Source organism: Cardiocondyla obscurior, linkage group LG13 (assembly GCF_019399895.1).
Source record: "Cardiocondyla obscurior isolate alpha-2009 linkage group LG13, Cobs3.1, whole genome shotgun sequence".
NCBI classification, from domain to species: Eukaryota; Metazoa; Arthropoda; class Insecta; order Hymenoptera; family Formicidae; genus Cardiocondyla; species Cardiocondyla obscurior.
The window spans coordinates 3,567,843-3,580,886 of record NC_091876.1 but is presented as its reverse complement, the minus strand read 5'-3'; the positions used below and the strand labels follow the sequence as shown (position 1 = coordinate 3,580,886).

The 13,044-nt window shown below is 45.1% G+C and overlaps 1 protein-coding gene across 2 annotated transcripts in view; it reads right to left on the bottom strand.

Annotated features, from left to right (window-relative positions):
- Positions 1-13,044, bottom strand: part of LOC139107503 (lachesin) — a 53,353-nt gene that overhangs the window by 30,904 nt on the left and 9,405 nt on the right. The window contains exon 1 of one of the 2 annotated variants that reach the window (XM_070665159.1): positions 8,890-10,439. The exons of the other annotated variant lie outside the window; for it this stretch is intronic. The gene's annotated coding sequence lies outside the window, so the exon portion shown is untranslated. Of the gene's footprint in view, positions 1-8,889; positions 10,440-13,044 lie in introns of those variants that run through there. 2 annotated transcript variants of the gene reach the window in all.

Below are 13,044 nucleotides of genomic sequence, written 5' to 3'. Positions count from 1 at the left end.
TGCGTCATCACGATTCGTGACGCCGACTTGGTTATGTCTAATCATACGCCGCTTGGGTGACGAATTTCATGACCTCAGTATCTCTCCTTTTTTTTCTTTCTCTCTTTCTCTTTCTCCGGTCCTTCGCTCTCGCTCATTTCACGGACACCCTCTCGACAGATCGTGGCAACTGCCTCGAGAGAGTTCGACGACACCGTAATCGACGGGCATCCGATAGCCGAGTTCTAACCGTGGAAAATGGAAGTACCGTGATCGGAACGAACCCTTCGCCCTGTGGCGGCCCTCGTGTTAACAGGAGCATGTTAAAGCTGCAGTTATGCGGTTCGGTACGTCGAATGGTTAAGGGAATCGTTGAAATATTTGGAATGTAACTCGATACTGAAACGCCCGTTCGTTGATCAATTCGATTCCTTTCATTTTCCACGTCACGTATGCACATACGCGCGTACGAGGAATCGAAAGGGCCGGAGGTTCTAATCTCGAAGAATTATATTCGGTAATACTCGTAAAAAAAAAAAAAAAATTATAAAAAATAAAGAGCACCGTTTCGGTAAAATTGCGCTCTGGGAAACGCAAAGGAGGATTAATTCAAGTCCAATCAGAAATTCCAAACAAGCGCTGGCATTCGGATTCCCTACGAGTCCGCTTTCTACATACAATTCACAACAAACGCCCTCCCGAAAGATTCCGAGAACGACGTCGGGAGTTCGACGACACTGACCGATCGACACGAGGGCGATGGCCAGAACGCAAGCCGAAAGAATGAAAGTAGCCGGGTGACCATCGGGGACGCGAACCTCGCCCTCTCGTTTCACCCACCGCCGGGCCATTACGATAATTATCGCACGAAGGAGAATCCCGTCTATTTTCGGTTGCGAGTAGCGAGATCAAAAGATGAGAGGGCGCATCGCGACGCGAATTTTACCTCGCGCGATACGGAACGTCTACGATATTTATAGGCGGCTGGACGGAAAACGGCGAGTATCGCGCCGAGACCGAGACTATATTCCCTTCTCCGAGACGCCGGGGAGATAAATAACCGCCGGGGAACCGATGAAAGCCTGGCAGTGTACCGATTGTCATGTACGCGTAAAGGAATTCGTCAAGGTTAAGCCGAGAGCGAGAGTTAAACCAGAAAACGAAAGTGTCCTCGTTATTTATACATCGGAGTACGTGAAATAATTTATTTTATTTTATCTGAACTACCGCGCACGTTATTTCTCCCTACGCCCGTTTCCTAAATTCGGTTCTGTTTTATTGCTTCTGCGATAATAGCCGAGAGACGCGTGTTGAACTTGCACTTGACGATCCACGCCGTTTAATCGCGTCGTTCCATCGAGCCGTTTGAAAAATCCGGTCGAGCAAAGCGGCGCGGTCAGGCTTTACAGGGCTGATCGAGCTTTTTTTTCTCCCCTTCCCCTCCCCCCTCAACCCGTGGTAATGTGCCATGTGCGGGTGCCGTGCGGCCGTGGACCTTGACGGGCCTCGGCAGCCATGGCAACCACAGAGCACGCTACGCGCCGCGGAGGAGAGACCCGGCCTACGAGAAGAGAGAAGGCGAATGAACATGAATGCAAAGGAGATCTCGCCCGGTATCGGCATAGTCCCGGCGTGGTCCTTGAACCGGGGAAGTTCCCGGAGAACGAAGAGAAGCGAAGGCAGGTTTTATACCGGGGAGGGAGAGAAAAAAAGACAGAAGGTATCTCGGGGACTTTTGCGGAATAAGTCGTGGATCAAAGTGCAGCGGCCTTGAACTTGACGATGCGGTCCATCGAACCGAGCGCGGTCGACCGGCGGCGGCGGTAGCGTAATAAAAGAACGCACGTCGTGACGCGCGGAGATGAACACCGAGAACGTCACAAAGGAAAAGAGAGAGCTACTCATTCGCGTGCAGACAACCCACACGAAAGACTGTTTCTCCCCCCTCGACGTGCCATAAAATGCACGTGCGGTTTTTGACAATTTAGCCCGCGATTTTATGCCCCGAAGACCCGCTCGCACGCGCGTGTTATCGCACGCATCTCGGTTAATATAGCGGCCGCCGCGTTCCGTCTCGTTGGCAGAATAAACGCGGGATCGAGAAAGTTTCGTTGAAAATAGAAAGAACCTTCTGAGTCAACGTCGCATGATTCATCTCGCAAGACCCTGATGTCATGCGCGATAATTAGAAATAACGAGATGCTCGTTTCGCGTAATGGATTGTAGTTACAAATAAGAACAGCGGATGGATTATTTTTTCTCTCTTTCGAGAATGCAACCGAGATTTGCATTTTTTTTTTTTACGTTAAACGCACGTCGTGCAGTTTTAAGATTATAAAAGCTAGAATTGTTTAAATAAAGAAAGTAAATAAAAATCGAAAAGATTACTCGCGACCGATGTCTGGCGTACTTCTCGAAGGGTTGAAAGGTTTACTGTATTCCTGCGGTTTGTCACACGCGGCATGTGGGTGCTCTAGACACAAAAAAAAAAAAAAGAAAAAAAAAACGGTCCGAGTTGTGGTCCTAACCGTCGCGACGGGACGTATCGATATCCGGTCCACCTGGATATTTAACTCCTTAGAGGTCTTTGACTGTGACTTACACGGCTGATCGATCTGCCGCGGACCGAAGCGTCGTCTTCTCGCACACGTCGCGTCGACACGCGGCCTCAAAATACTTGCGTTATAAATATATCTCGCTATCGTTTCCCTTGTAGGCTTTTTCGCTGCTATAATAAATCCAAGTTGACGCACGCGGGCGCACTTGACGAGAATAAATAACGCACAACGAGTTCTCATCTCACGCCTCAGCCAGGAAATTAAAATCCAATTGTATTTCTCTCCTTCTGAATAATTAAATAAAATAACTGTTTCAAACGCCGGGAATTCAACGGCCCGCGAAGCAGATGCAAATGCATCGTCGCGATTTAACCCGATGGGCGTAACTCGAGTGCTCGGCCGGTGCATTTAAAGATTGCGTGCCCGCGAAGACCTTAATTGTGTCTGCAATACAATCAACTTAGACGCCGCGCACGTAGTGCGCTTTTTGCACGATGCACCGAGAATAACAACGAAAAGAAAAAAAATTGACCTAAAAACCGCTCGTCTCTAATAAGCCGTGACTCATCAGCCGTCCATTCACTTATCTGTCTAACCCAGGGGTTTCCAGGCTGCGACCCCGAGGAGATATATCCACGCGGTCTCGAGCCACCCTCGTTGTTTCTGCGCTTAAGTGCACTTAACGCGCTCCTACACACTAATAATAAGTGCCGCCGATCAATGGCTAATGTTAATTCGGGATATTCCGCGGATTGCTCTTATGAATAAACGCTCCCGGCGATCGGGATCCAATGTGAGAAATTCTCCCGGTGAAAGCTTAAAAAGAAAAAGGAAAAAAAAAGGTCCGATTGTTACGTAACCGCGCGCACACCCACCGCATGTTTGACTTGCTTGCTCAACTAATTAACGTAACACTTGCGAGGACTTCAAATAAGCGTTGATTGCGCAATAATTCGACAAACGAAAATAGATTTAAGTAATAACGGATACGAACGCTTCTTCGTTTCTCTTTTTATTCTTTTTAATTAAAAAAATTCCACGAGATTAAATGCATCTAGTGACAGATTTCGAAAGTGATTTATCGCGTAATTATTACCGTTCAATTATAATATCTCGAATCCTCTTGTCGAGTCTTTATTTTATAATAGAATAATCTGAATTTCGCGATAATTAACCTTAATAGATACTCGATGAAATTTCCAGGGCAAGCGAATTTATAGCCGCGATTAGCTGAAAATCTTTATGAGAAAATTTAATATTCGCAAGTTATAATTACAAGTTAATTTCAGTTAGTTCCAGATAATATAATTGCCGGGTATTAAATTATGATTACCACATCGGGCGCTCGCGATTATCTAAAAACCTTACATAACAGGCGAAACCAACGTTGCTCTTTGACCGCGCCTGGGACTGGCGACTGCATATTAATTAAAGTACAGGCCTATACTTCGCGGGGCGTTGAACGTTTGATTGCTCTTGTCTCCGCGGATAATGCCTGTGTTTGTTAAGATACCGATTCGTTAGCAACGACTGATTGCCAATAAACGAGAGGAACACGACGCGAAAGAGCGATAAGTTAACGTATGGCCTTTCCCGAAGCTTCAATGTTGTATATTTAAGAAAACAAACCGGTAGAACGGTATCTCAATTTTATTTCGCAAAAGTTATTTATAACGCCTTCACGTTAGCTTACGCGACCCACGAAGTATGCACCAAGGGGAAAAAAAAAAAAATGATTAATACCGAGAAACGAGTGGCGCTTACGGAATGACGACGAGTATAGTCAAAACCATTTTTACGTAATCAGAAATAAATGTGAACGAATACGAATGTGGGGTGTTTGCAACGCATAGCTCTTGATATCGTATATAAAAGAATTTTTTTTTAATTACAAATATCTTCTAATAAAAGAATAAAAATAATTTGCGTCTCTATAATATTTCAGTATTTAAATTTAATATATCGTTACTAAAGAGGGATTTCGTCGCGATTTCTAGATTTACGAGACTTTTAAGGTGTTATTCGATAACGGCATGATATAATCGTCCATAAAACAGAAATACCGTTTAATTGGCAAATACCGGCGAGGTCGGCTCGAGAAATTAACGTTTATCAGCGGTTTTCTTCCGCGCCTCGACTCGATCGGCCCCGATCGGCCCGGGCGGCCGTATAATTTTGGGGACGGTCGCTTTTGCTCGGTGACATCATCGTCATCCCGTTCCATTCCATTCCATTCGTTAATAATCGTCCGCTCCTTGCTGTGTGTACACATGTACACACGTATGCGCACAGAAATAATGCCGATTCCACTCCGATGTGCCCATCCCCTGACATCATCGTCCGTCAGGGACTCCCGTATGCTCGGCGCTGATCGCCGAACCGGCCGGCGTGGCCTTCGAAAATAGATTCGTTTTTGCGTGCCGTAACGCGCCTGACACCCTCGGATATTTCCGATCCGATTTACGGCACGCCGTTAATCGAGGAGAGTCTGTTTGCTCTTATTAAATGCGACAGTGAGGGATACGCACACGCGCTCGACTCGCGGCGCTCGCAAGGGATATTAATTGAAATTTCCATACCGGCGGGAGATCTCGGTGCGGATAAATGGAATGGCACTTGCAAATTAATCAACAGCGCATCTTACTTTTTTTTTTTCCCTCTTTTTTTTTGCCGTAAGCGTCTTAATTAAAGCGAATACAACCGCAGGCGCAATTAGAAATAGTAGCCGAACGAAAAATCGATCCCATCTCTCGTCTGTCTCCTTCGCCCGCGAAGTTCTTTATGGCGAACGTTTATCCACATCATATCCGTCGTAATGATTGAGAAGATGCGAAGCCTCATGGGAGTTCGAAGTAATCAAGGATGAATATTTATTATTCAGCCCGACGGCAGGCTAGCAAAAGCGCGGCCTATGTCGAACAATCGCGGGAACGATCGCGCGATTCTAACGTCATTGTCTACCTAACCATGAAAGTATTTGATTCGCGTCGCGATAGCATTGACGATTTAACGCGTTTAACGCCTATTTTTTTTTTTATCATAACGCGTTGTTACGTGATCGCGCTTACGAGATGCGGTCCGGAACAGAACGCCGGAAGTGAAGCGAAGCGTTTCGTATTAGTTCTCCTCAACAATGTACCGCGATCGACCTACATATTCTGGGAATGGGGTAACGTCGAGTTATGGTGGTGACGGCGGCGGACCGATATGGTGGTTAAAGCGGAAACGGTAAATTTTCTCGACAAGTTATTCCAACTACAGCACGGGTCCGCGAGTGGAAATAACGTTCTCCCTCCAGTAAAACGGCTGCCTGTCAAGTTTACGGGTGACGTCACTTGTCCACCATCTGCGAGGTCCCCGCCGCGCGGGGAGAAAGAAAATGAGCAAGAGCGACGGAGATTTTATTTTACTTTTTCCTTTTCTTATCACTATTTATTTATTTTTATTTTTTTTTTATACTTCCACCGAATAAATGACATTTAACAAAATTAATTTCGTCACTCTTAAGTTCTCTATCTCAATTCCTATAAATAAAAATAAGATACTACGCGCGAACTAGAGAGATACTCGTTATCGAATCCACCGTGGGACGAGCGGCATTTTAAGAGGTCTTTAAATAGCACGATTACATACTGTAGATAATAAATGTAATTTTATCGATAGACAGCCTTTTTATTTCACAACTGCTGTATTTTAAGTAACGGTACTTGGATCGATAATAATAAAAAAAAATAAATAAAAATTAAATAAATAAAAAACAATTGTTGAATCCATTACTTATAAAAAACTTGCGTTTAACAGTAATGCTCAAAACGTATTAGGTTCGAAAGAATAGCTAATAGCTTTCGAAGGGTAAAAAAAAAAGCAGGAAGCACCAAGAAGTCATTCTGTGTAATCGGCGTGCTATTAAAGGCGATCAATGTCGCTCGTGATTTATCGGTGTCATTATGCGCAGTCAAAATTGTAAAATGTCAGTGGACGTAATGACATTTCGTCACGATGATAAAACGCGCGTGTGACTGAACCTTAATAACGTCGAAAGATCCGGTGGGTGTCGTGCGCCAGACACCTTCCGCTCGTTTATTATCATGCCATGTGCAATTAGCATGTTTGACCCTGCGACTGACCCCACGGGAAGATAATGAGATGCGCAATATATCCGTTTCTGCTTAGAGTTTTCGAAGGTCGCCTCCATAACCGGAATTAGTATGTCCCTCGTTCCAACTTCCACGATTGAGCGAGCAGGTGATAACAATCCGACGATTTTAACGATCGCGAGGTTGTGATAACGAGCCATGAGAGTTTCTCACATTTTACGTGGGTTTATTATTTTTATTTTCTTTCTTTTTCTTTTCTTTTTTTGGTCTAATCAAAATTCTTATTCCGACATTGTTCTAGATGGAAAAAGATTAAGGCTTTAAAACTATTTTAGTATTCCAGAAACGAGATCGAAATTTAAAATCTTCTTTATACGAAATTGTCGAGACTAAGACCCCTTGTTCTATCTTAAGAAATCGTTTGCTAAAAATGATACTATCTTCGATTACGATGTCAAGAACGTTCACGACCGTTCTTTTTCTTAAACAGCTTAGTAGCTGCGCATTTGCTTTAAATACTTCGCGGCAACATTAAAGCCGAGTCAACGGCAAAGCTAATACAAAAGAGATCTCTTTTGACTTTTTCTTAAGCACGCTAAGCCTTAAGGTACCTATTTGTCAAGCGTCTCGTCTTCCCTAGGTGAACGAGCCGGAGGGTCGCGGCGGATACTCGAGGCAACGGAGTAAGAGGACCACCTCTTCGTTCCGCCTAATAACGGCCCTCGAAGCTTGGGAGAAGGTTGGAACCGCGTATTCTCGTGCCAGCAGCGGCGAAGATGCTCCTCTAATCGAGAAAGTCTGGCGGCCACGAGTACAGAAGGGACGGCGAGATGAAAGAAGACTGCGCGGTTCTCAATTGCGCGTACGCCTCTAGCACTTGACCTATCGACTAAGCTATGCGCGGAGCCGAATTCTAGAGGGTCCAGCTACGCCCGTCGTAATTTACATTCCTTCGTTTTAAATATTAATGCAGGAAACCGCGAATCAAGACCGCCAGAAATGAAGCGGCGGAAACGTCTGTTGCAGTGTCGCGATGTCGATCGTTCTCAAAGTATTTCTTTCGGGATTTATATACGGAAAAGATCGATATTTCAAGCAGGTTACGCTCATTGTTACACATAATTAAATAATATGAGACGTATTATACTGTAACGTTAGTCGCGCCGATAACGTTCATCCGAAGGGGGTTGGGTAACCGACAAAGGCACGTGATAATGCACGAGTAATGTTACCTCGGGACTCAATTAAGTCGTACGCGAGGAACAAATATGCACCCGCATGGCCATCCGCTGGGAAAACTAATCCGGTTTAGCTTGCGCGAATCGGCTCAAGGGCGAATTAACTCGCCGATTTGCGGCGTAGCCTTGCGCGGCGGGAGATAACGAGAATCGCTATCTTTTACGGTAATTGCGTTGTCAAGTGCTGCCCGAAGGTGCGAAGTGACACCCGGGACGGAGGTTGGATCGTCAATCAAATGATTCTGCCCGTTTTAATTGGCGAACACGTGGAGCCTTCGACGAGCGGACCTTTTACGGAGGAAACGCACGCGTCGGAGACAAACCGGACGTGGATGTGTAAAAGTGTGTATAAATTTAGCGAAGGTACACCGAACGCGAATATTCACAAGCAAATCCAATCGCCACACGAATAATACACCAACGTTATTAAAAAATGTCGCAGTCGCTGTGACCGTCCCGGTGTTCGCTAAATGTAAATAAACTGCTCGGTCATCGCAGACGTACTAACCCACAAGTATATGACGAATCCTAATCAGTATCCCCGAGCCTAGACCGCTGATAATCATCGCTATACACGGGGAGTTTTTGTGGAAACTAGTTTCCGAGCACCGGGTGCTAATTAAAGACAAGCAGACTGTGCCTCGATGAGCCGCCACATGACTTTCTAATTTCCTGAGAGTAACGAGCGTTCCTCGGCGAGATGTTTACGCATCTCGATAACGCTTGCGATATTATGCGCGGATAGTTAAAAATACCTATTGTGTTTAATAACGCGTGAGAAATTAATTCATTAATTAAATTAGCAGTTGCGTAGTTTTGCAACGAAAATTAAATTATGAGAGATCGAAATTGGTTCAATATTATTTTTTTTTCTTTTGATTTTCCTAGCCCTCGTGTATGAATACTCGTTCGTAAAAAATATCACGTTTCGTAGCGAATTTTCTATTTAATTCGTATGCTCCGATCGGCGATTTTATTGCGGCTGAGGTGAAACCTCGACATGTGTATTGTACTTACATTGAAAGGCAGATATGGTCGCTTGCTGCGGCGACGGTGGGCTAGTGTACGTGGATCTTGGCGTGGTGTGCGTCGAATCTCACATATAGCACACGAATAGCATACGAATAGCACACGCATAGATATGCCGCGGAGCGCCGGTAGTCGAGGACTGAGGGGAAGCGCACCCCACACTACTTCCCTCGTTCGCGGCGGCCGAGGATGGGGGAACCGTGAGTCAAAGAGTCACGTACGCACGCCGCCCTCCCCGCAGCAAACGCCATATCTGTCTTTTCACGTACCTATATGAATGCACGCGTCGTCTCCGAGGTATTGCAAGGCCACCCAAGGTGCAACGTTAATGTCAAGGCCGCGAGAAGATGCATATGCAGTCGCGAATAGTTAATAGTTTCGAGCCCGATAATTTCCGCGTGGTAATTAACACCGCCGATGGCCGGGCAGCCGATGACTTCGTGTAATATAAAACGATTTTAATCGAATTCCTCGCGCGAGCCCGATCCTCCGCGCCGTTCTTAATAGCCCACATAGTTACGCGCCATAAATATTACTTGTAGCTAGTTTCGCCAACGCCAGTTAACTTTAACCTTAGCTTAATTGATTCTTAACCGAGCCTCCATGTAGAACTGAAATTATCAAGAGACCGAATTAATTGAAGTATGATTAAAGAGAAATGACGACGTGGCAAAATCTTAATCGCTCGTTTATCTGTAATTGAATGTTGCGGTAAATCTAGGTATTCTTTTTTTACCTTCTTCCTTTTTCATTTTTCCTCGCAGGCCGGCGGATCGGACTTACTATAAAATATGTACTCCGTACTTCTAATTAAGTTATACTCGCTTGGATTGCATTACGAAAATAACGTAATGATAACGAGCGTCGCTCGTTCGCTCGGCGTCGCAAGATAATTTTATCCGTTAACCGTATTAGACTATGCCTATTTATTCTCATCTATATCAGTTCCACACGTACGCACACATACCCGGCGAAGACGGCTATAACGAGAGGCCGAGGCGCCGAAGACATCCCGATTAATTATAATTGCTTTTCCCCCATCGATCTTCACCTTACGCGATAATGCTCCTCGGTTTCTCTTAACGGTGCCGGACATAATGAGTAATTGTTTTCTTCGGTAAACATCTAATCCCGGGCTTGTCAAAACAACAATTCACCATATCGCTGCGAGTCTATTCGTAGACTTTCCTATCCGCTGCTGCGCGAACGAATAAGTCTTGTACGTACTTACGCGGGATATTCTCTTTGCGTTATTATCAGCGAGATCTCGTTGCGGAGATCGCCGTGTTTCTTACGCGAATGGTACAACCATACGAGGATGACAAAGTATATTACGGCACCTACGCGGTAATAAGGCGATTCAAACTCGCGTCGTTAAACTCTGAATGAATCTGCGACATTCGTACGTCGCGCGTACTACCGTTGCGGGAAAGTGGACACTTTTAACATTTGGAATATAAACAGCGGGGGTCTGAATACATTTCAGGGGGAGAATCTGTCCCTTCGTAATTGGCTCTATGCGACGTGAAACGAAAAAGAAAAAAAAAAGATCTAATCAACACCAAATGTTGTAGATTAAAATATTACGTCTACGTGTGTGCGCGAGCAGATGTTGAAAGTACGGATTAAAATTAATGTGACATATCCAGACTATAGAATAAGCTTTTGGGGAATTAAAAATCCGTGGTGCGACAATGAATTCTATATCTGAATAATGAAGTCATATACAAATCTCGTTTATTTCGTTATTACCGCTATTACGTGATATCGCTTCATTCAACACGAGAAATCAGGGATCTTCCGCTAATTAATCAGTCCGCGTCAATTCATCTCATTGTGTTATGACACCGCCGGCGTATTCTTACTTTAGGTGCTCGTAAAACGCGAGCCATTTAAACAGGGATTCGCTTATGCTTTATCTCTCGGACGGGCGGTCCGCGGATGTTTCTCAACGAAAAAAAAAAAAAAAATTTAAAAGAAAGACTCGCTGGTGGTACATCGCGCGTATGTTAATTATCGCGTATTACTACACGCCCTGATAACGGACTCGCGCAATCTCGTGTCGTTAAACCCTCAATGAATCGAGCGCATTCAGGGAAACTAGGCTGCAACCGTGCTCGACATTGCGAACTTCCGAACAGCGTGTCGAACCTCGCTTTATCGGCCGCGATTCCGACCTCCAACGCGTATCGCTCGCTGAGACTATATCGAAAGCGACGCGTATCGGAAATGACTTAACGATAAATCGTCAACGAATCTAATTCGGTTTATTCCTGGGCTGGCCTACTTATCCCACGCGTGATTATTTTCTCAACTCCCCGCGCGAGGCTTGCATTAATATTAATAAACATTGGGATCGTCGGTGCTTATATGCCGCTCGAAAAGAAAATAAAAAAAAAAATTATTCACGCACCTTTTTTCGTCGACGACTGAAAATTATGTAACAGTACGCGTTGAAAAACACGCATGAACGTCGATCGTTTTAAACGATGCCTTCGACATCGTTCGGTTATTCCTATTGCGACGTAAACTTATACATATATTGCCTCGTAAAGCTCGGAACGAGTTCGTTCGCTCGTACGTTCATCGAGGAAACAATCTCGTGACATCAGCGTTACGTTAAGAACGGCTTATGAAATGTATCGCGTTTATTAGTCCCCAATCGATTTTACCGTCACGAATCGAGGAGCGCAAATATCACGGTGCGCAGGGAAATTGATTCAAATTGCGGTACTATCGACGATAATTCGATTGTTTGGAAATTCTGAGGTAACAATCCGCGGAGTAGAAAGTGAAACGCTAATAATCGGTGGCGATTCGCTGCGCTACGCTTAACCGGGAATGCGACTTCTCGAAAGTCCCGACGAAAGACACGGCGGGTCATCGTGATTCAACCTCACGTCTTTAAACCTTCAATGGATCCGTTACGTTCGTAGAAGTCTAACCACGAGAGTCACGCGTTAAAAAAACAACTTCCTCCTCCGCCTCTAGCGGGTTTCGACATGAAACGCTAATTGAAAGTGCTTAACGCGTTATCCTCTAATTACCTACCAATCCGTCAATAATTCTCGGGAATTTTAATTCTAAAATTATGAAAATCAACTCTTTAAAGTGGAAGATCTTATCTCTTAATTAAATGCAGAAATTAATCTCTAGTTTCACATATTAAATTTAAACTTAATATCTTACGATTTAAAATTAATTTTGTTCCTTTTTCTTTTCTTTTTTTTTTTCTTTTTTGATTCTAGAGATTAATCTTTCTTGAAGACTTAGAGCGATATCATTTCGACGCTACGTTATGTAATTTCTCCGCAAGGAGCACTCCAATAAACATCTCGAGTAAACAGTACGCAGGTAATATTGCGGCAGTTACGGACCACGAGTCGGCACGTCATTAAACTTGAAACTAATCCGTCACGCTTGGAGAAATTCCGGAGCATCTCCGGGCGTAGATCGTAGACGATGCGGAAACTCGGCTTCAGTCAGCGACGTGCGTTATCTGCTTACACGTTCGGCGTAATTAGAACGAAAACGCGGGGATTCGAATGCTCGAGCAGCGGGCGAGGAGGACAAAGGGGAGGAGAGAGGTGCGTCATTAGTAGTCCGACGGCTTCGCCGGTGACTGGCATTCCGTCCTCTCGCCCGCGGGACAACAACGTGCCCTCTTCTACTTCGTCTTTTTCCTCTGCCGGCGTACCCTACGTCTCGTTTTTCCAGCTTTTACGTGCCGTGAATCGGGGGCCCCGCGTGCGTGGCCTATTCTCCGCGCGACGCGTGCAACAAACGCCGGTAACGAATTGTCCCGCTGAGACGCGAGGCGTGTAATTATAATGCGCCGTCACCTCAAGCACGCGGTCGCTCACAATGACGATTCGATGGCCCATTCTTGTCCGAGATCTAATATCGGAGATATATCGTATCGGCGGTGAGTTCTCTACTAGTCTACTAGTAAAAGCGATCTGCTTGAGTTGAATCTTTGTCATGGGGAAAAAAAAAAAAAGATATAAATCGATCCCGCTGCGCAGTGGCGGGCTCGCGGCACCGGAAACGCGCAAACCGGATGATCGATTGTCGAATCGTTCTATTGCGCTATCGCGACCGTAAAAGTTTCGTCCGCGCGATCGGTAACGGTACCTGCCGCTA